The sequence below is a fragment of the Chiloscyllium plagiosum genome, unplaced genomic scaffold (genome assembly GCF_037043375.1).
Source record: "Chiloscyllium plagiosum isolate Xiang-an unplaced genomic scaffold, Cpla_swu_hap1 HiC_scaffold_8, whole genome shotgun sequence".
Lineage (NCBI taxonomy): Eukaryota > Metazoa > Chordata > Chondrichthyes > Orectolobiformes > Hemiscylliidae > Chiloscyllium > Chiloscyllium plagiosum.
The window spans coordinates 37,935,003-37,958,227 of NW_028270146.1; positions in this window are offsets into that span (position 1 = coordinate 37,935,003).

Below are 23,225 nucleotides of genomic sequence, written 5' to 3' on the forward strand. Positions count from 1 at the left end.
ACTTTACTGTTTGGCGGTCTATTATTCTGTTAAGTTAACTAATCTATTATTCTGTTAAGTTTCTCATTCGAGTTGTCATTCCAATTTCTTCTTACTTTTGTTGTATCTTAATTATAGTTTCTGAATGAAGTGTGTTTTACTTCAAGACTGGTGCATCACTAGAACTGTGGATGTGACAACTTAACCTCCAGAACCTATTCCTTTAAGGACAATTACAGCAAAGGTAATAGTGGAAAAATTAATTCATTAATTTGGGATTTTACTCATTATGGGCTACCAATTTAAAATTTAATCAGATCAATGTTCTATCTTTATAGAACATACAACATAGAACAATACAGCGCAGAACAGGCCCTTCGGTCCTCAATGTTGTGCCGACCTGTGAACTATTCTCAGCTCGTCCCCCTATACTATCCCACTATTTTTATGTCTAAAAATTTTCAGGATGTAATAAGCAATTCACTAATACTCATTCTATGTTTTGAAGAACCATTCAATGAGTATTAAAGATGCAGGATTAATTATAATTTGAGGTTTTCCTGCGACCTGACATATCAGAATATTTTACAGAACAGTACTACCTCATTCTGCTGGCTCCCTCTTTACTTGCCACAGTCCTTCTCTCGCAGATCTTTCAGAACATGGCCAGTTGTCGAGTTACGAAACCATTTTTGATGAAGGACATTTCCACCAAAATTAAGAACAATGTAGGAGTCTGTACATACATAGAACAGTATAGAAAGTAAAAAGTTGTTGTCAGTGATTCTATATTTCTACAGAATGAAATCCCTTAACAGTAAAAAGCCAAATACCTACCACCTTTTTCACATGGTTAGCCATGCTGCTAAAAAGAAATCAGATTTCGTTGAATGATATTTAACTCTGTTTTTATTGGCTTATAAAAGTTTTCTTCATGATTAGTTAGAAATATTTCCTTGCTATTAGCTAAATTCTAGTCCATAATTTCTCTGACATAATATGGCCCTTCTCTGTAACAGCAGAACAGTTGAGGAAGGGAACTAGAACATAGAAAAGTACAGCACAGAACAGGCCCTTTGGCCTATGATGTTGTGCCGAGGTTTAATCCTAATGTAAAATATAGTAACTTAACCTACGCACTCCTCAACTTACTGCTATCCATGTGCATGTTAGGCAGTCGCTTAAATGTCCCTAATGACTCTGCTTCCACCACCACCACTGGCAATACATTCCATGCATTCACAACTCTCTGCATAAAGAACCTTCCTCTGACATCTCCTTTATATCTTCCTCCTAATATCTTTAAACTATGACCCCTCGTACCACTCAATCCTGCCCTGGGGAAAAGTCTCTGGCTATTGATTCTATCTATTCCTCTCATTATTTTGTACTCCTCGATCAGGTCTCCTCTCTTCCTCCTTCTCTCCAGAGAGAAAAGTCCAAGCTTATTCAACCTTTCTCCATAAGGCAAGGCCTCCAGTCCAGGCAGCATCCTTGTAAACCTTCTTTGCACCCTCTCCAAAGCCCCTGTCTTTCCTATAGTAGGGCGACCAGAACTGGACACAAAATTCCAAGTGTGGTCTCACCAGGGACTTGTAGGGCTGTAGCAAAACCTCACGACTCTTAAACTCAATCCCCCTGTTAATGAAAGCCAAAACACCATATGCATTCTTAACAACTCTATCCACTTGGGTGGCAACTTTGAAGGATCTATGTACTTGCACATTTCTGTTCCCCCACACTTCCAAGAATCCTGTCATTAATCCTATATTCAGTATTCGAGTTAGACCTTGCAAAATGCATCACTTCGCATTTATCCAGGTTGAACTCTATCTGCCATTTCTCAGCCCAACTTTGCATCCTGTCTATGTCGCGCTGCAGCCTGCAATAGCCTTCTATACTATTGACGACACCTCCAATCTTTGTGTTATCTGCAAATTTACTAACCCACCCCTCAACCTCCTCATCCAAGTCATTTATAAAAACTATAAAGAGCAGAGGCCCAAGAACAGAGCCCTGCGGGACCCCACTCAACACTGACCTCCAGGCAGAATACTTTGCATCTACAACCACTCTCTGCCTTCTGTCATCCAACCAATTCTGAATTCAGATAGCTAAATCTCCCTGTATCCCATACTTCCTGAATTTATGAATGAGCCTACCATGGGGAACCTTATCAAATGCCTTGCTGAATTCAATTAAACTGAGAACTGAGAAAAGGCAACAGCAAGTAAAATTGCATTTATTTAGCAACTGAACATGTGAAATATAATCCTGTCATAAATATGCTAACTGCAGGCACTACAAATAGCAAATGAAACAAACCACCAGGTATTTGAAAGAACAAAAATGTTGGAAAAAACTAAGCAGGTAACTGTGGAGGCAAACAGAGTTGATGGAATGTTACATTAGAATTGTATTTAGCATGTTTAAAGAAGGTTGTGATGCTGGAAAGAAGAGGCATTTATTCTTTAAATAACACAGTTGGTTTTTTTGTATTCAGTTGAACAGACGGATTTAGAACTTTAATGCTGCAATTAAGTTATAAGCTTAACAGAAATTGTCAATTAGTTGATTGCGGTTGCTTTAATAGTTGTCAATTACTGTAGCAGTCACAAACTTTCTGTGAAAGAGAAGTCTGAAGCCCTATGTTCCTGTAAGAGAACAAATTCCTCTTCATCGCCATTGTAAATGGGAGGATCCCTATTTTAAAACTGTTTTGCCTCTTCTTGCTATCACCATATCTGAAAATATCCTCCCAGCGTCAATCCTGACTATCCCTTTAATAGTTGCTATTTATGTTTCAATAAGAGCAACTCTCATTTTCCTAAACTCCAATGGAGTATAGATCCAAACTACACAATTCAAGAACATTTCTCATGACAGATGTAAAGCATGGAAACAGACCCTTCGGTCCAACGTGTCTATGCTGATCAGATATTCTAAATTAATAGACAATAGGTGCAGGAGTAGGCCATTCTGCCCTTCGAGCCTGTACCACCATTCAATATAATCATGGCTGATCATCCTTAATCAGTATCCTGTTTCTGCCTTATCTCCATAACCCTTGATTCCAATATCCTTGAGAGCTCTATCCAACTCTTTCTTAAATGAATCCAGAGACTGGGCCTCCACTGCCCTCTCGGGCAGAGCATTCCACACACCCACCACTCTCTGGGTGAAGAAGTTTCTCCTCATCTCTGTCCTAAATAGTCTACCCCGTATTTTTCAGCTGTGTCCTCTGGTTCGGCACTCACCCATCCGCGGAAACATGTTTCCTGCCTCCAGAGTGTCCAATCCTTTAATAATCTTAAATGTCTCAATAAGATCCCCTCTCAGTCTTCTAAACTCAAGGGTATACAAGCCCAGTCGCTCCAGTCTTTCAGCGTAAGGTAGTCCCGTCATTCCAGGAATTGACCTCGTGAACCTACGGTGCACTCCTCAATAGCCAGAATGTCTTTCCTCAAATTTGGAGACCAGAACTGCACACAGTACTCCAGGTGTGGTCTCGCCAGGGCCCTGTACAGCTTCAGAAGAACCTCTTTGCTTCTATACTCAATCCCTCTTGAAATGAAGGCCAGCATGCTATTAGCCTTCTCCACTACCTGCTGTACCTGCATGCTTACCTTCATTGACTGGTGTACAAGAACACCCAGATCTCTTTGTACTGCCCCTTTACCTAAACTGATTCCATTTAGGTGGTAATCTGCCTTCCTGTTCTTGCCATCAAAGTGGATAACCATACATTTATCCACATTAAACTGCATCTGCCATGCATTTGACCACTCACCTAACTTGTTCAGGTCACCCTGTAATCTCCTAACATCCTCCTCACATTTCACCCTGCCACCCAGCTTTGTATCATCAGCAAATTTGCTAATGTTATTACTAATACCATCTTCTATATCATTAACATATACTGTAAAAAGCTGCCGTCCCAGCACTGATCCCTGCGGTACCCCACTGGTCACTGCCTGCCATTCCGAAATGGAGTCGTTTATCACTACTCTTTGTTTCCTATCTGCCAACCAACTTTCAATCCAAGTTAGTACTTTGTCCCCAATACCATGCGCCCTAATTTTGCTCACTAACCTCCTATGTGGGACTTTGTCAAAAGCTTTCTGAAAGTCCAGGTACACTACATCTACTGGATCTCCCTTGTCCATCTTCAGAGTTACATCCTCAAAAAATTCCAAGATTAGTCAAGCATGATTTCCCCTTCATAAATCCATGCTGACTCTGACCTATCCTGTTACTACTATCCAGATATGTCGTAATTTCATCCTTTATAATAGACTCCAGCATCTTTCCCACCACTGAGGTCAGACTAACTGGTCTATAATTTCCTGCTTTCTCTCTCCCACCTTTCTTAAAAAGTGGTACAACATTAGCCACCCTCCAATCCGCAGGAACTGATCCTGAATCTATCGAACTCTGGAAAATAATCACCAATGCATCCACGATTTCTCGAGCCACCTCCTTCAGTACCCTGGGATGTAGACCATCAGGTCCCAGGGACTTATCAACCTTCAGACCTAAGTCTCTCCAACACCAATTCCTGGCAAATATAAATTCCCTTAAGTTCAGGTCCTTCAATCACTGTTATCTCAGGGAGATTGCTTGTGTCTTCCCCAGTGAACACAGATCTGAAGTACCAATTCAATTCTTCTGCCATTTCTTTGTTCCCCATAATATATTCCCCTGTTTCTGTCTTCAAGGGTCCAATTTTAGTCTTAATCATTTTTTTGCCTTTCACATACCTAAAAAAGCTTTTACTATCCTCCTTTATACTTTTGGCCAGTTTACCTTCGTACCTCATTTTTTCTCTGCGTATTTCCTTCTTAGTAATCCTCTGTTGTTCTTTAAAAGCTTCCCAGTCCTCCGTTTTCCCACTTATCTTTGCTATGTTATAAAGTTAAAAGAGAAAAAGTATATGTTTCTTAACTTCCCTCGTAAGCCATGGCCACCCATGCCTCCTCCTAGGATCTTTCGTCCTGTTTGGAATGGACTGATCCTGCATCTTCTGCATTATACACAGAAATATCTGCCATTGTTCCTCCACTGTCATCCCTGCTAAGGTATTGCACCATTGAACTTTGGACAGCTCCTCCCTCATAGCTCAATAGCTATTCAACATAAATATTGTCACTTCTGATTGTACCCTCTCCCTCTCAAATTGCAGATTGAAATTTATTGTATTATGGTCACTACTTCCCAATGGCTCCTTCACTTCGAGGTCCCTGATCAATTCTGGTTTGTTGCACAATACCAGATCTGGAATTGCCTTCTCCCTGGTAGGCTCCAGCACCAGCTGTTCTAAGAATCCATCTCGGAGGCACTCCACAAAGTCTCTTCCTTGAGGTCCAATACCATCCTGATTCTCCCAGTCTACCTGCATGTTGAAATCCCCCATAACAACTGTAGTAACATCTTTGCGACAGGCCAATTTCAGCTCCTGATTCAACTTACATCCGACATCCAGACTACTAATCTAGCCACATTTGCCAGCATTTCACCCATATCCCTCAGCTACTCACCCAGATGCCTTTTAAATGTTGGAGTTGTATCAGCCTCCAACACTTCCTCTGGCAGCTCACCCATACCAACCTCTGTGCAAAAAAGTTACATTTTGGGTCCCTTTTATAATTTTCCCCTCTCACCCAGAGTTGGAATCTTTTGGTGGCCCATGACGGTGTCTTGGCAGCCAGCAGTGACAGCAGGGCCCAATGAGAACCCAACAACAGAAAGCTGAGAGTGGGTCCTGCCTGAGCATCTTGTGGAGGCAACATGAGGTCAGAGAGGATAGCATGCAATGGCATTGCAGCCCCATGTGGAAAAAGCGGGCAGCGAGGGAGGTTCCCAGTATCTGCAGTGGTGGCATCAAGAACAGGCAGCTAAAGGCGCCCTATGAGCACACTAAGCAGATGAGATTGGGCCCCAGCATGGCTAAATATTCAAGAAAGATTATTGAACATTTTACTTTATTCCTATATTCTTCCAGTTCATATTAAGGAGGACTTTAATGTTAACTACTATGATTTTTCTTTACTTTTCTACTTATTCTATGAAGGACTGTAATGCTTAACGTTTTAAACTTTGTTTCTCTCTTTTACTATTTTGTACGAAAGTACCTTGTACTTAGGATTGCGCCATGTGGTGACATTATACACTTTTCACGGTACTCCTGTACTTGAGTACACATGACAATAAAATCTAAATCTTCTCACATTATACCCTCTATGCCAATTTTTTGCCCACTCCTATAGCCTACCTATATCCTTTTGCAGACTCCATATCCTCCTTATAAATTGAATTTCTATGATTCGTTATATAATTAATATACTTTGCTATATTAGATGTCCCTTTACGCAAGCCAGTAACATAGGTCATAAATAGCCGAGGCCCCAACACTATGGCACTCCATTGCTTAGTTTGCCAAACTGAAAACAGCACATTTATCTGGACTGGTTGATTTATTACTTAGCAGAAAGTGAGGACTGCAGATGCTGGAGATCAGAGCTGAAAATGTGTTGCTGGAAAAGCGCAGCAGGTCAGGCAGCATCCAAGGAGCAGGAGAATCGACGTTTCAGGCATAAGCCCTTCTTCAGGAATCCTGAAGAAGAGCTCATGCCTGAAACGTCGATTCTCCTGCTCCTTGGATGCTGCCTGACCTGCTGCGCTTTTCCGGCAACACATTTTCAGCTCTGATTTATTACTTAGACAATTCTGTAACCATGCTTATACCACATTCCCACAAACACTATGAGCTCTTATCTTGTGCAGTGGCCTTTTATGTGACACCTTATCGAATTCCTATTGGAAATCCAATACTCCCAATAGCCCCACTTCATGTGCCCTGCCTATTACAACGTCAAAGAGCTCTAAGAAATTTGTCAAACACAAATTCCTTTTTACTGATCTATGTTGACTCTGCCTGACTTAATGATTTTCTAACAGTTCTGCTACTACCTTATAACAGATTCTAGCACTTTCCAATGAATCTTATTAGACTAACTGGCCATATTTTCCTGCTTTAACACCCCCTCCTTTCTTGTGCAGCTACTTCAAGACCTTGGGAAGCAAGCCATCATATCAGTGTCACAAGTTTTCCTAGTTCCATTTTCCAAATACTGTGAATATTAAGCTTCTCCCCTTTCTGTCTTTACTTCCTATCAATCTTGGGATACTCTATCTTCTACTGTGAAGACAGACAAAATACTTGCTCAAAAACTCTGACATTTCCTTGCTTTTCATTATTACTTCTCCAGTTTTAGTTTCTAAGTGACTAAGACTTGCTTTGGCTACTCTTTCCTTTTTATATACCCGTGACAGCTTTTACTGTCTGATATTTATATTTCTAGCTTGATTTTTTTTTCATACTTCAATTTCACCCTTTTTTGTTATCCTTTGCTGGATTTTTAAAAAATTCCCAAGATATGGAAGGTATGAAATTGCTGCATATATCCACTAGATTAAATATTCTAACTTACACTTTGCTTTGGACTGCATTGCTAATAAAGAATTCATCAGTTAGGAAGATGCACTGCTGACTGCCTTGTTCATACTGATTCCAAGTATGCAAGAGACTGCACCACTCTGAAGTGAATTTCTCATTGCTGCAGACACACATCAGTACGATAGCCTGCATAATTAAGTGCAATGAATATAAAGCAATCCAGGCCATTGTATTTTGCTACTATTAAATACTCCTTTAATATAAAGGCACCCCTTTAACAGCATATCGTTGCAGTACATACATACTGTCCTCAAGTAAGAAGTGCCTTATAGTTGCTGAGGAAAGAAATGCAGATTAGCAATTACACTGGCAAATCTTCAACTGCAAATTAAAGACAAGCAGCGTGAAGTTACTGCCTTTTCTTTCTGAAATGTGCTCCTTATTTATTGATAAATGATCTATTCATTTGTTATTTTACATTTGTGCTAGAGATTCCTTCCTTTTTAAGCACCTCCAAAGTGTATCATGTTTCTGATTATTATCAATGATCAACCATAAATATGTATTTAAATTAGGAACATTTTATGAAAGCATACTAAGTGTGGAGGAGTAAACCAAAACATTATTTCACTACATTAGTCTTTCTTAAAGAGGAGTTATCGATTTGCAAGACTTTTCTTGGTGTCATATGATCCTCTGTTAGTAAGTTGATAAATGTACATAGCCAAGTGCAGATCCTGTTACCGCAAGCAGTTATAGTCATAGGCTGTTGTGCAGCTGTAGCAACACATGCTCTTACTTGCTCGCTCTCACCACCTCTGCAATTTTTTTTGTTAGAAAAACAATATCTGTAATTTAGTGCAAGAGAGGCAAATATACTAAAGACAAATTCAGTTGATGGTCTGGTTCTGGTCATTGACTTGAATATTTGGTCAGAAAAGTGCAGGAAACCTGTTAACAAAATTGAAATTGACCATACTGGACTTGCCTATTGTACACATTGCTTTCTTCTTTTTTGAAAGCTTTGCAAATGATCACACACTGCACAATTCACAAATCAGATTCACATGTTGAAGGCACTCTGGAAAGAGTCAACTTCATCTAGTTACGTCCATGTAACATATATTCAAAACTGAATTTGTTGCTATTACTTTACAACAACAACCCCTTGGTGTTTCTTCTACTCAAAAGTCTTAAGGTGCAACCCACAAGATGCACACGCTCTGGACTATGCTTTACATATTTTCTTGCATTTAGTCCCACCTCTAGATCGAACGGCAATCTATTTTTCTAACAAGGAACTTCACAAAATTATTTGTATTGTCTGTGAATCTGAAGACTATTTTTCCAATAGTCAGGCCTGCATTACTGTAACAAGTATTCAGTTATTGATCAGTTCAAAATTTATGTTCTTTGATGCAGCACTTCAGTATCAGGGATAGGATGAAAGGTTAAGAACTATTGTTTAAAAAAAAGAGACACAAAGTTGAATCATTTTGTCTTGCATTCATCAGGACTGAGATGCAAGAAACTAAACTTTGAAAGCAAATCAATTGGATTTCTTGTATCTCTGTCCTGATAAGTGCAAGGTGATAAGTTTCAACTTGGTGTCTCTTTTTAACAATAGCCTCGACATTCCAGTTAGAGGCAGAAACCTATTTGCAACTCGTTCAGATTAAAAATTAGTTTGAGATGTCTTCTGCACTGCAATACTTGTAGAGAGGCTTCCTGTTACGTCTCTGTCCACAAGTACATGAACCTGCAGCAAACACAATCTTTGTAGCAACGGTGTCCCCTATTACAGCAGTCAGTGCACAGTGACTGTGATTTAAATGCAGTGTAGCACAGCCACCACTTAAACAGGGGCTAAAAAGAAAAATTATGCAATACAAATATTGGGATAATGTGCCAGGTGGGTGATGTCAGTATGATATCAAGTGGGTAAGGTCATTAGCATGCCAGAAGGAGGGGGTCCCAGGTGGGTTGAATAGTCACGTTCACTGACACTAACTTTATATCAGTGATTTATTAATACGATTTATACTGTACAAATGCTGTGGTAGAATTCGAATTAGTATTCAGTACATTAGCCTGGGTCTCTGGATCATTAGTTCAGTAACATTACCACAATGCCATCAGCTCCCCTGGCCAGTGAGTCAGGCTATTGGGTTTGCACAGTAAGTGCAACGGATGGTGGATAGCTGGGTTTTGCAAGGTCTGATTGGAGGGATGTGGAACAAAGTCAGGTTACTTGTTATGGTGGGAGTGAGTTTCTGGTCAGAGTGTAATTATCAGAGATCTGGAGTGTGTAAAAGGCCCAGGAGGGGAGTAGTTCTGGTAGAGTTGAGGGGTCAATGGTGAGTCACAGATCCAGTTTGGTAGTTAATCAAGGGATAGAAATGACGTTCTAACTTGTCCTGAGTAATTAAGAGTTGGAACCCTCTAAGGCTTTGATGGACTCTTTCAAAGAGTTCCAATGAAAGGGAATTGCCCAACAGAAAATTCAATTTCCCAGATAATTCCTGCAGAGTCAGCTGTTTCTGAGATTCCATATGGTCCTGATGCACAACTACAGTCTATGCTGTTCCAACACCTCTGTGGTCACTAGATCATCTGAGCTAATGTTTTCACCATCTATACTTTGCACTTGGTCATTAAAGGAATACAAAATATGTTTAATTATTCAAGATTGAGAGGAAAAAGGTCAAGATGTCCTTAGGTGATATCGTTATCATTTACAAAACTCTCTGTCTATCAGGCTACACAGATCAGATTAATTATTTAGAGATTTCTGATTTATGGGCATCAATGGTTAGGAGGCAGTGGAGCTGCTAGAACTAACATTAGTCAGGAGTAAAAATCCTGATTTGGCGAATTAAAAACAAAATTTAGTATTATAGAATCTTCAAGCTGGGTTTGTGAAGTTAGTATTTGTTAAGTCATCTACATTTACTTAGACAAACAAAAGGCAACGGGCTCTCCAAAAGACAAACAGTAATTTAAAACTAATCTTGTTGTATCCTAAAGAGCGCTTCCTGTTTTTGACCCCTCAATACCTCTACTTAGGAACCACAAAATTAAAACAAAACTGTAATCATATCTACCATAATGTGATAACTGTAATTGTGAACACAGCCACGATAAAATGTTTATTCTAATGTGTAATGTGCAACATTACACTACAGAAACACAGAAGACACGGGCAGGAGGAGGCCATTCAGCCTTTTGAGCCTGCTCCGCCATCATGGCTGATCATCCAACTCAATAGCCTAATCTTGTTTACTTCCATAACCTTTGATCTTATTCGCCCCCAGGTGCTATACCTAACCACCTTTTGAATATGTTCAATGTTTTGGCATCAACTACTTCCTGTGGTAATGAATCCAACAGGCTCACCACTCTTTGGGTCAAGAAATGTCTCTTCATCTCTGTCCTGAATGGTCTATCCCAACTCCTCAGACTATGACTTCTGGTTCAGGAACATCCTCCTTGCATCTACCCTGTATGGTCCTGTTAGAATTAAGTCTCTATGTGATCACCCCCCCCCCCCCCAATTCATCTGAACTCCAGAGAAAACAGTCCTAACCTAATCACGTTCTCCTCATATGTCAGTCTCGCTAACCTCGGAATCAGCCTGGTAAACATTCTCTGCACTCCCTGAAGAGCAAGAGCATCCTTCCTCAGAGAAGGAGACCAAAACTGTACACAATATTCTCGGTGTGGCCTCACCAACGCCCTGTATGACTGCAACAACACATCCCTGCTCCTGTACTCAAAACCTTTCACAACGAAGGCTAACATACCACTTGCCTTCTTTACCATCTGTTGCACCTGAATGCTTACCTTTAGCGATTGTTGCACAAGGACATGCAAGTCCCACTGCACACTCCCCTCTCCCAAACTATAACCATTCAGGTAGTAATCTGCCTTCTTGTTTTTGTTTTCAAAGTAAATAACCTCATATATCCAAAATTTACTGTATCTGCCATTAATTTGCCCACTCACCCAATTTATCCAGTTCATGCTGACGGATCTCTGTATCCTTATCACAGTTCACCCTCCCACCCAACTTGGTATCATTTACAAACTTGAGATGTTACATTTTGTTCCCTCATCCAAATCATTAATATATATTGTGAATCCCAGTACCCACCCTATGGCATCCCACTAGTTACTGCCTGCTAATTTGATAACATTGATTTTCTATGTGGTAAATGTCCCAAAAAAGTCCTAATCCAAATACCAACAATGATGGAAAATGTGTCATGATTATATATTAAATTGAACACAGGAACTGGTTAAATTCTCAGTTACCTGCTAGCGTAACTCAGTGCCCAGTACAAGTCCCTGTACACCAAGAGCAACCTGATAGACTCTGTAGCTTGATCTTGTTCAAAATTATATTGTGTAGCTGTGAATAAATTATACATTTTGGTGGCCTCTGTGACAAACATACTGTAGGCTCCAGTGCGATGTGACAACACCAGGTAACACACACACACACACACACACACACACACAAAACATTCATTCGCACTTATTTTTTTCTAAAGGTCATATTTTGATACAAGCCAATTTTTATATTTAAAAAAAAATCAATGGTTTGACCTTGAGAACATGCCTTGGAGGTTTAGCAACAATCCATTCTGTATCAATGAGCACATGAAATTGCTTTTATGAGCTAGGATGCTTTCAGCGCATTTGATAGCAGATGATTGGCCTTGCCTGACAAGACCTGCAGTAAAAAGATTTAATGTATCCAGCTCAGAGTGAATTGGATCGTAACCCACTGACATTATATCCTCAGCCCCAGGGAAGACAGGGCTAACTGCTGGGTGGCTGCATTAGTCAGACTTAATGGCTTTACTAAAGGAAACAGACCATGACATGGCTAAACAAAACTGGCAGAAAGACTGCATTAATCGAACAGATTTCAAACTCATCAGCAGCAGGTTTTTCCGTTCTGCAAACAATTAGTCTGCCATTTAATGTTCCATGCCACGTTGCACATAAACCTTCTCTTTCAGGTCTATAATTATTTACACCAGGTGCATTTATTTCACACGTTGTTCTGACTTTTAACATTGACAGAAACATGATGAGTAATTTGCTAGCCATTACTTTAGTCTCTTTGTATGGGTTTTGCCCTCAGGTATACTGTTACATTAACAAGCATTGGAATATAATGGAAGGAAATAGAATTTATCCCAGTTAACAAAGGATATTAGCACCCCTGGAAAAGAGCCCCAGGTGACTGAACAGCATTGATTTCAAAACTTCCAAATGACTGGGGCTCTTGTACTGAAATGCAAAAGATGTTTGAGCTGCAGAATACAAAAATAATTTCAATAATGGACAACGAATGGACCTGGCTCACTTCATCAGAAACTAATGGAGCAGCAATTATCAAAAGGGAGAGTAATCAAAGATTTTTCCTTGTTTGAATGAATTTTACAATTCCTCTTGTGAGTCAAACAAGAATATTCCACAATGCATAATCAAAAGTTATACCCAAAGCACTTCAGCACCCTCTGGTGTCAACAGAAATATCAAAATGCTCAGTAGATATGTGCAATTAGTGTTGCAAACCTGATTTGTGCCAAGTTAACAGATTCCAGTTATGATAAATTTGGCCTTTGGATTCTCATGAACTATGAAAGAAATAGAATTAGAATCCCTACAGAGTGGAAACCGGCCCTTTGGCCCGAGAAGTCCACACCAACCCCCCGAACAGTAACCCACCCAGGCCCATTCCTCTGCCCTATATTTACCCCTGACTAACCTACACATCCCTGAACACTATGGGCAATTTCCCATGGCCAAATCACCTAACCTGCACATCTTTGGATTGTGGAAGGAAACCAGAGCACCCAGAGGAAACCCACATAGACACGGGGAGAATGTACAAACTCCACACAGACAGTTGGCTGAGGCTGGAATCAAACCCTGCTCCCTGAGGCAGCAGTGCTGATCACTGAGCCACTGCGCCGCCCTATGGGGCAGTAGGCAAGATGGCTGGGAGAAGGAAAGACCTTCAGGAGAGGAAAGTCAGGAAGGCTTCACCCTCTTATTATCCAGTAACCAATTTCAAAGCAAAGAGACAGGAGCGGTTTGATCTGCAGCCTCATATCTTCCTTCACCAGTCAGTAAATAGCATACGATATTCATTCAGATTTTTGCTTAAAGAACATCTATTTGGATTGGTTTGGAAAGAATTGTCAGCAGTCTGTGGAGCTGTACAAGAACAGATACATACAGTACATAAGTTTTTTTTAAAAAAAATAGCAGATATGCAGGAAAACAAGTCGATACCACTGCCAGAAATTCAGTTACAAAAAATCATGCTGAAGTCATTTTCTTAATAAATTGTAACCAGTAACTTGACACCACAGTAGCTATCACATTCCTGATGAAGGGCTAATGCCCAAAACGTCGACTCTCCTGCTTCTCGGATGCTGCCTGACCTGCTGTACTTTTCCAGTGACACACTTTTTCACACTGATCTCCAGCATCTGCAGTCCTCACTTTCACCACAGTAGCTATAGTAACTTAATTAGTACAGCCTAATATTGCATCAGAATTAAAATTATCAATTCTGATAATTCAGTAATTAAGTCAACTTGCTTCTTACTCTCACCTCTTGAAGAAAAACCCTTCCCTTAATGTAATTAATATTTTCTACTTAGGGACATAGGAAAGGGAATAGGATGTTTAGCTGTTTAAGACTATTCAGCCATTCAATGAGTTAATGGGTGATCCAGCCATGACCAATTTCTAGTTACAAACCTTTGACTCCATCCCAAGAGTCTTAAAAATGCATCAATTTTGGATTATGGAACCAACAGTTGAAGTTGCAGCAATTAACATTTATAGAGGACCTGCACATTTCTACCACCCTTGCACATAGGAATGTTTCCCAATTTCACTCTTAAAGATCTAACTCAAAATTTTATACCATGCCCCACCAATCATTGAGTTTAGGTAAAGCAGTTTCTCTTTATAAAGACTGGAGGAAATGATCATGTTGTCGTAGTATAACTGAATGAATAATTCAAAGGCCAAGGCTAGTGCTCTGGGGGCATATGGTCAAATTCCACGATGGCAAAGAGTAGAATTAAACTTCAATTAATAAAATTGAGTAGTCTTCAATTCCAAGTGTTGGTGATGAAGACAGCTATCAGTAAATGCTGTAAAATTGTCTGGCTCACCAATATCATCCAGGGAAAGAAATCTGCCATTGTTTTCTAATCTGGCCTACAAGTGACTCCAGACCCACAGCAATGTGATTGATTCTGTCCTCTGAAAGATCTAGCAAGCCATTCAGTTCATGGGCAATTAGGAATGGGCATCAAATGCTGGCCTAGCAGCAATGTCATTATACCAAAAAAAATACTCATTTGTTCTCCTTAAGATCTTGAAAACGTTGATCAGACATTTCATTTGAAATCTAGAATTCCATCTAGAATATGCAATTTTCCCTTGTATACTAATAATCAGAGTCAAGTGCATTTGTATTGCACTCTCCAATGGCATTATATCCTATAAAGGTATGGCACCCAGACCTGCTGACAGTAATCCACATCTAACTAGAACTTTACGTCATTGAAACATAACTTGCATCTTCTTGCATTCTAGACATTTAGATAAATTCTAGAATTTGATTAGCTTCTTGGTTATTTTCTGTACCTCTTTATAACATTTCAATGACCAAGGCAACTGGATGTCCAAGTCTCTTTGGACCTCTACTGTTTCTAGCATATCACCATTGGAAGTATGCTAGCTGGTTGGCCTCATTTTAGCCACATTTAAATCATATTATCATTGTTTTCTACATAGTCACCAAGAGGGATAGGGTTATAACTACAGAATAGGCCATTTAGTTCATTGCGTCTATGCCAATTCTTTGTAGAGGATTTTGTAGTGGAAAATCTGCCTCAATTTTCCACCCTATCCCCAATAGGTGTTTAAACTTTTGTTCAAGTGCCCTTCCAACTTTTATTGAAATCATTGATCACCTCTGCATACACCATCCCTAAAGGCAGAGAGCTCCAGCTCACTACCACTTAAGTGTGAAAAAGTCCTTCCTCATATCCAGTCATGATTCTCTTGATCAAAATTTTGTAACCCAACCTTATAGTTAAAATCCCTCATCTCTGGAACTAGTTTGGCTCAGTGGTTTGCACTGCTGCCTCACAGCACCAGGGTCCCAGGTTCAATTCCAGCCTTGGTCAACTGTGAGGAGTTTGCACATTCTCCGTATCTGCATGGGTTTCCTCCGGGTGCTCTGGTTTCCTCCCACGGTCCAAAGATGTGCAGGTCAGGTGAATTGGCCATGCTAAATTGCCTGTAGTGTTAGGTGCAGTAGTCAGAGGGAAATAGGTCTGGGTGGGTTACTCTTCAGAGGGTCGGTGTGGACTGGTTGGGCCAAAGGGCCTGTTTCCACACTGTAGGGAATCTAATCTAATTTCCTCTGCACCTTTTGTCATGATGTTGTAATAAACAGCTCATTAATCTTTAAATTTCATCAGCTGTTTCATACCTGAAACTTTCATTTGAAAGAAAGCACCTTTAAATGAGGCAAGACACTGTTTTGCTACACGAGCCAACTGACCTATATGATTGCCATGCTCCATGGGAAAATACAAAACAAATACTGAAACAACATTGCTCGGAAAAAGAAACAAATTGGTGGCAAAACTCAGCAGATCTGACATATTTAAGAGACATTTGGATGGGTAAATGTTTAAGATTGGTTTGGAGGGGTATGGACCGGGTGCTGGCAGGTGGGACTAGATTGGGTTGTGATAACTGGTCGGTTACTCTTCGGAGGGTCGGAAGAAGAGGTTGGACCGAAGGGTCCGTACATCTCTAAGACTATGACTATGACAGCATCTACTACTGCTAGAAATCAGAATTAACATTTCAAGTCCAGTGATTCTTCACCAGAACTGATAGTGGCTGGGAAAAGCTGATATTTATGAAGGATGGGGAGAGAGGCATTTGGACAGATGAACAGATATGTGGAGATGGAGACCACAATGAGATATGAAAATGATAGGTAGGGAATTAACATCAGGCCAGGACAGAATGGTAGGCTGTGCGGAAAGCAAACCATGGAATGTGATAACAGGCCTAAAAGTGGGTGAAAATGGGTTGGGTTGTGCTCAAAGCAATCTATGTTAATTTTGGGTATCGGGGTGGGTAAACACGAAAGAATGGAATCAGGCTCTATAGTTATTGAACCCAATGTTGAGTCCTATAAGTTGCAGGGTCCCCAAATAGAAAATGAGATGCTGTTCTTCGAGCTTGTGCTAAGGCTTGCTGGAACACTTCAGTAGGCCTGCATCAGAAATGTTGACACAGGAACAGAAGCACCAAGTGCCAGACAACTGGAAACTCTGGTTCTTTTTCACAGACACCAGATAGGCATTCTGCAAAGCGATCTCCCCAGTGTACAGGAAACCACACTGTAAACAAATAGAATCGAGTGTGTGGTGTTGAAAAGGCATAGCATCCAAGGAGCAGGAGAGTTGACGCTTTGGGCAAAAGCCCTTTACCAGGCAAGTCTATAAAGAGAGTAGACTAGATTGCATGAAGTGCAGGTAAATCGTTGCTTCACCTGGAAGGTATGTCTGGGGCCTTGGATAGTGAGGAGGTAAACAGGTAGATAATACACCATCTGCGATTGCATGGACAGATGCTTTGGGAATGTGGGGAAGTTTTGGGAATGCAGAGGAGTGGACCAGGGTTACCCAATGAGTACAGTCCAAATGGATTGCTGACAAATTGAGGGGAATGTCTGGTTATGGCATCCCACTGGATACAGCGGAATTGATGGCTTACAATCCTTTGGATTTTGAGGCTGGTAAGTGAAGAGCAGGGGACCCTATTACTGTTGTGGGAGGGAAGAGAAGGGGTGAAGGCAGAAGTGTGGGCGATAGACTGGACACAGCTAAGGGCCAGACCACGGTAGTAGGCAATCTTCAATTGAGTAAAATGGTGGACATTTGAGGCCCCCTGCAGAAGGTAGCATCTTCAGATCAGATGTGACAGAGAAAAAGAAATTGAGAATGGGATGGAGTCTTTGCAGGAAGCAGGGTGCGAGGATGCATAATTGAGGTGGCTGTGGGAGTCTGAGAGTTTGGAATAGATACCATGGCCAGCCTATTTCCAGACATGGAGACAGAGAGGTCAAGAAAGGAAAGGGAGGAGTCAGAGATGGGCCAGCTGAAGGTGAGGGCAGGCGTGGGGTTGAGAGGTTACTTGACCCACTGTGTTGTTGCCTAGTCTCTTGAATGGGGAGCCAACTCAGCAAGTGCTCATTCTGTCACTGCTTCATGAAATGATGGGAAGCTTACACACAAGTGTGTGTCTACTCAGAAACAAACCCTGAGACAGAGAGATGGACCAAGGCAGGCAGAGAGAGGAAATAGGAAACTTCAGAAAATTCCCAGAGAGGTATTGGATCTGTCATTCCAAACAATTATCCAAATGAAATACTGCCTATCTATCTCATTCGGATAATAAAAGGTTCCTCTGCATACCAGAGAAACCCAGCACCACCCTTGTTGACAAGCTTCATGACAAAGTCAGGACTGGATCTGACAGCGTGGAGTGCAGCCAATTCAGAGGAAAATAGGTTCAAATGGGTGGAAGAGGGAGAAATTAACGTGACTGATGCTGCTATCTTAACATTTCTCAAATGAACAAATAAAAGTTAAAAAGGCTAGAGGAGAGATTCCAGGTGGAATTCAGTTTTTTTTGTCCGTGTTGGACCGGAACTGTAATGAGGTCAGGAGCAGACTAGCCTAAATTGAACAGGCTATTTACGATTAAGAGTGGTTCAGATGACCCATTTCCAACATATTTTCTGATTATCAAAAATATTGCCATTTTATGGTTGTAATTGCTATCTTATGGGTTAATCAAATTGATTAAAGATTGACATCTGTGATGCTGGGGACCTCTGAGGTTTTCAAAATCGGCCAACTACTTAGCACTTTGAGCTGAACACTGACAAACAGATCAGGTTTGTCTTTTGCTCTAATGTGTTGGGCTCCAGCATTGTACAAGATGAGGATATTGATGGAACCTCCTCTTTCTGTTACTGATTTAATTGTCCACCACCATTTATGACTGGATGCAGTAAGACTGCAAAGCTGTTGGTTGTGGGATTGCTTACCCTTGTCTACAACATGCTACTTCTGCCACTGAGCATGCAAGCAGTCTATGTTGTACCTTTACCAGGTTGACAGTTCAATTTTTATGTATGCCAAGTGCTGTTCCTGGCATTCTCTCTTATGCTGTTTTATTAACCATGATTGCATTACCTGCCAGGCAATCACCAGAGCAGGACATATCACAGACCATGAGATTACAGGTTGTGGTTGAATACAATTCTTCTGCCGCTAATAGCCACAGCACTCCATTAATGTGCAGAAATAGACTTCAATCAAAAGACCATAAGACATAAGAACACAAATTAGGCCATTTGGCCCTTTCAGTCTGCTCTGCCATTCAATCATGAATGATACGTTTCTCAACCTCATTCTCCTGCCTTGTCCCTGTGACCTTTAATCCCCTTTTTCATCTCCGTTCAAGAGAGTTTTTTCCTCTTGAATGGATTTTCAAAAGCCATATGGATACCTTTTTTCCAAGACTGTAGTATTTGAAAGGAAGTTTCCTTCATTCCTTTACTAATTTCATTGAATTGGAGAAATATAAATGCAGCACACCAGTCATACATTCTACCATGGATGTCTAGCCTTAAAGATTAACTGGCTTTTGATAATGCTTGTCATAACAATGTATACATGCAACAAATATGTTCTAGCACTTAGTTCTTATCTATAATTGACAGGCAAATTTCAAGGCCTCAATTCACTAAGGATTTCTAAATTTCTATTTTTGCATTGTACCCCAGAAAATCTTTCACGCCAAACTAAGACGTACTATATTGTGGAATCGAAAGAGAGTTAGTATTGATAGAATTTTGCAGAGATCTTACCTGTGAGAGAAGTAATTTTTGATTTCTAGAAATGAGGATTTTCCTTAACTACTGTTGATAGATAATTATGAATAAAAGCAAAACAGATGGAATGCTGGATTTCTGAAATAAAGAGAAACACAAGCCTGACAGCATCAGTGGAAAGACAAATATTGCTAACAGTAAGTCTAATGACATCTTTAGAATTGATGCGGGTTGGAGAGTCATAGTTTTTATGCTGTTGCCAAAACAGGAGGAACAGCGAGGCCGTTGGTGAGACTGCCCAGAGAAAAGATAATGGGAATGTTAATGGGAGCAGAGATGCACATGAAAAATAGATGCTGATCTTACTTGTGAATAGATGGAGAGAGGTTGGCTTGCTCATAGCAAACTCATGCAAATCACACTGGGGAGAGAGGAGAGTGTAATCAAAATCAGAGGACGGTGGTCATGCTCTCAAGTTGTTGAATTCAAATGCTGAGTCTTCACGGCCATAAATTGCCTACATGGAAAATTAGGTGTGATTCCTCCAGCTTGCATTGGGCTTTGCTGGAACACTGCAGCAGGCCAAGGGGGTAAATATTAGCCTTAGAGAATGATGGTGCTTGAAATGGCAAACAGCTGGAGGGTCAGGGTCATTCTTATGGAGGGAGGGGAGACATTCTACAAAGCAGGTACCCTGCCAGTATTTGGTTTTGCCAATGCAGAGAAGATTGCATTGTGAATAGTAAATACAGTAGACTAGACTGAAAGACTTGCAAGTAAATCACTTTCACAGTGAGGAGGGAAGAAGTAAAGGATAAGTTTGACACCTTCTGTGATTCCATGGGAAGATCCATACGGTGAGGACAGATGTAGAACTGTTGGGAGTGGACCAGGGAGCAGCAAGTGTGGTCATGTAGAATTCAGACAGCGCAGATGGGAAGTGAAGATATGTTTACCATAAGTGACAAAATAGTGGAGGATGATCCTTTAAATACAGAAACTGGTGGAGTGGAAAGTGAAAGGGAAAGGGGAGGGCAGAGGTGTGGGAAATAGGCCAGACACTGCTGAGGCTCCTGTCAACTATGGTGGGGGGAGTCCTCAACTGAGTAAAAAGGACATATTGGAGGCATTCCTGTGAAAGGTGTCATCGAAACAGATGGGATAGAGATGGAGAACTGGAAAAATTGAATGAAGTCCTTACAGGAAGCAACGTGCAGGTTAGGTTGAAGGATGGCAGCAAAGAAATTACAGCCGCAAATACCATGCTCACAATTCTCAATGAAGAAATCGAGTCTAGGCAAGAAAACAGGGGAATGGTCCATGTGAAAGGAGACTATTGGATGTATGAAAGGATCCATGGATTGTGGAGACAACTCCTGTGCATTGAGACAAACGTGAAGAACACTTCAACATATTGTCATGCCCAAAATTCACTGAAGTATGAACCAAATAATATATAACTAAGTCCTCTGCTGAGCACAGATTGTTCAATAGGAACTGGAAGGTCAGAGGGTATAGTGAATAAACAAGAGGTGGGATTGGAAAAACAGATGAAGTCAGAGGGAAGGGAAGGGGAGGAAGAGGAGAACTGGCACTTGCATTGGAACTTGCCTTCTTTAACACTTAAAAAGGAAGGGAAAAAGGTTTCTCATTAAGGTGCTGAACTCGACAGTTATGAAGTTTATTCTTCACATAGCAGACTTGGGATAAGAAGCACAAAAATGTTTTGTAAGCATTGGTATACAGTAGCAACCTTCTACTTTTACTGTGCACTTGGTTAAGATGCAAACTTTCACAGCGAAGGTTAAAATTAGAATTTTTCTTCACCATTTTCTAATTAACATATCTTTTGGAGTCAGCCTCGGCTTCCTTGTAGCACATTCATCACAGCATTTGAAAGTCACGAGTCTAGCTTCACTTCAAACACTTGAGCACAACTTCGGCTGACACTTGAATGGAGTAGAGTGTGCTGCAATGTCAGAGGTGTTATCTTTCAGGAGACGTTAAATCAACTGGTTCCTTGGGTGAATATAAAAGAATCAATGGTTTGGATTTTGTTCTCCCGGTATCCAGGTCAACATTTTCTTTAGTTTATCTTTTATTTAATTTATTTCAATGCTGTTTATGGAACCTTGACTGTCATTTTCCTACAATTTTGATTACACCTATAATGACTTTTGTTGGCTGTGATGCACTTTAAAATAGTGAGGGCAGGTACTTTCTTCCTTTCTGTCCATTCATTTGTATGTGCTATCTTTTGAATAGTTCATAAAATAGCTTAAGCAAAACATTTTGGTAAAATGTTTTAAATTCAGTACTTTTATTCCAATTGCCATCCACATTTGAAAAAACTACCAACATCGTAGCTTATATAAAATCAAGTAGAAGCAGCTGCTGTAACCATTTATAGAGCAATACAAAGACACACACAAGGACATTCCCTACTCACCGGCTTTCCTTTCACCTGCACAAGTTGTGTTCAGTCCCTTAATGAATGTGACAATTGCAGCTGCACAATAAGAGCTAGTAATATGCACACTTTTCAATATTACTTAGGAAAAAAGTTGATTTCTTACTTAATGATGTATTTTAATAGAAAAAGCATTCTTCTGTTCGATGATTAAATCATGTTGATCACTACAAGCAGATCCACGCAATACTGTGTTTCACTACTCGATAAAGCTGAACAGACTTTACCTACTGAAAAATAATCTTAGTGTTATAAACATGAGATATAACATATCAAAAGTGAAATTGGTTTAAAAGCTGCAGGCTACATTTATCATAGAAGTCAGTTCTAAAAAGAGGAAGTACAACCAATGATTATTATCAATGACAGCAGATAAACCCAAATTTAATTGGCTCATGTGTATTCCAATTATTTGCTCAAAATTATTTGTGGAACTTCAAAAATTAATTCATTTGATCTATCAAGTAAAGATTGGTCACAAGAATGTACAATAACAAAATATGCAAAACACTGATTTGGACCCTTGTATTCAAAAATTCTATTTCGAAGCATCTTGTTTCAATAACTTTACAGAAGATAGACAAAATTAAAGCAGGTTTTGATGTGTTCTGAATGTAAACGCTAAAGGTATATCATGATTTTTTGTTTTAGTAACAGACATTTGCATGGCATATCAGTAAAATGCCAAGTGTTACAGATAGAAACTTGGCATTTGATAGTCACTGGATAAAACAATAAAATGTAAAAATCTGAGTGTTATATACCTGCCTAGTTTTCAACTCAAAAGTAAAAATAGCATTAAGTATTCCACAAAGTATTTTGCATAATTTAATACATCCCTTTTTTAAATGTACATGCTGCTGATTGCCCATTTTTAATTCCTTCTTTGTATTTAACAATTGGGTATTGGCTACAAGTCAGTTGATTCATACCCTTTTCATGCAGCATGATCAGCTGAGTTGGGAAAATGAGATTTGAACCAGTGCACAAGTGACAACAATTTGCATGCTGATAGCCATTACAAGCAAAATGCCAACAACAGATCTTATGATTTGCATGTTAAAGTTATAATTACCTAAAAGAAATTATGCACCTTTGGTCATAAACCACTACCAATAAAGTACAGCCAGGCCATATACACCAAAATCTATGATTGCTCTTGATTCACTAATTGAGGTGCCTCAGAACACTGCCTATTGTGACTGCAACTTTTCTTCCTTTCAAGTTGGCTTATCCTCCAGTTCCTGCACTGAGAATGGAGAGCTCATGAATAACAAAATATTATTGCATGCTGTGGTATATTGAAAACCAAAGAACTAGTCTAAACCATACAGTTAATCTTTCCATTC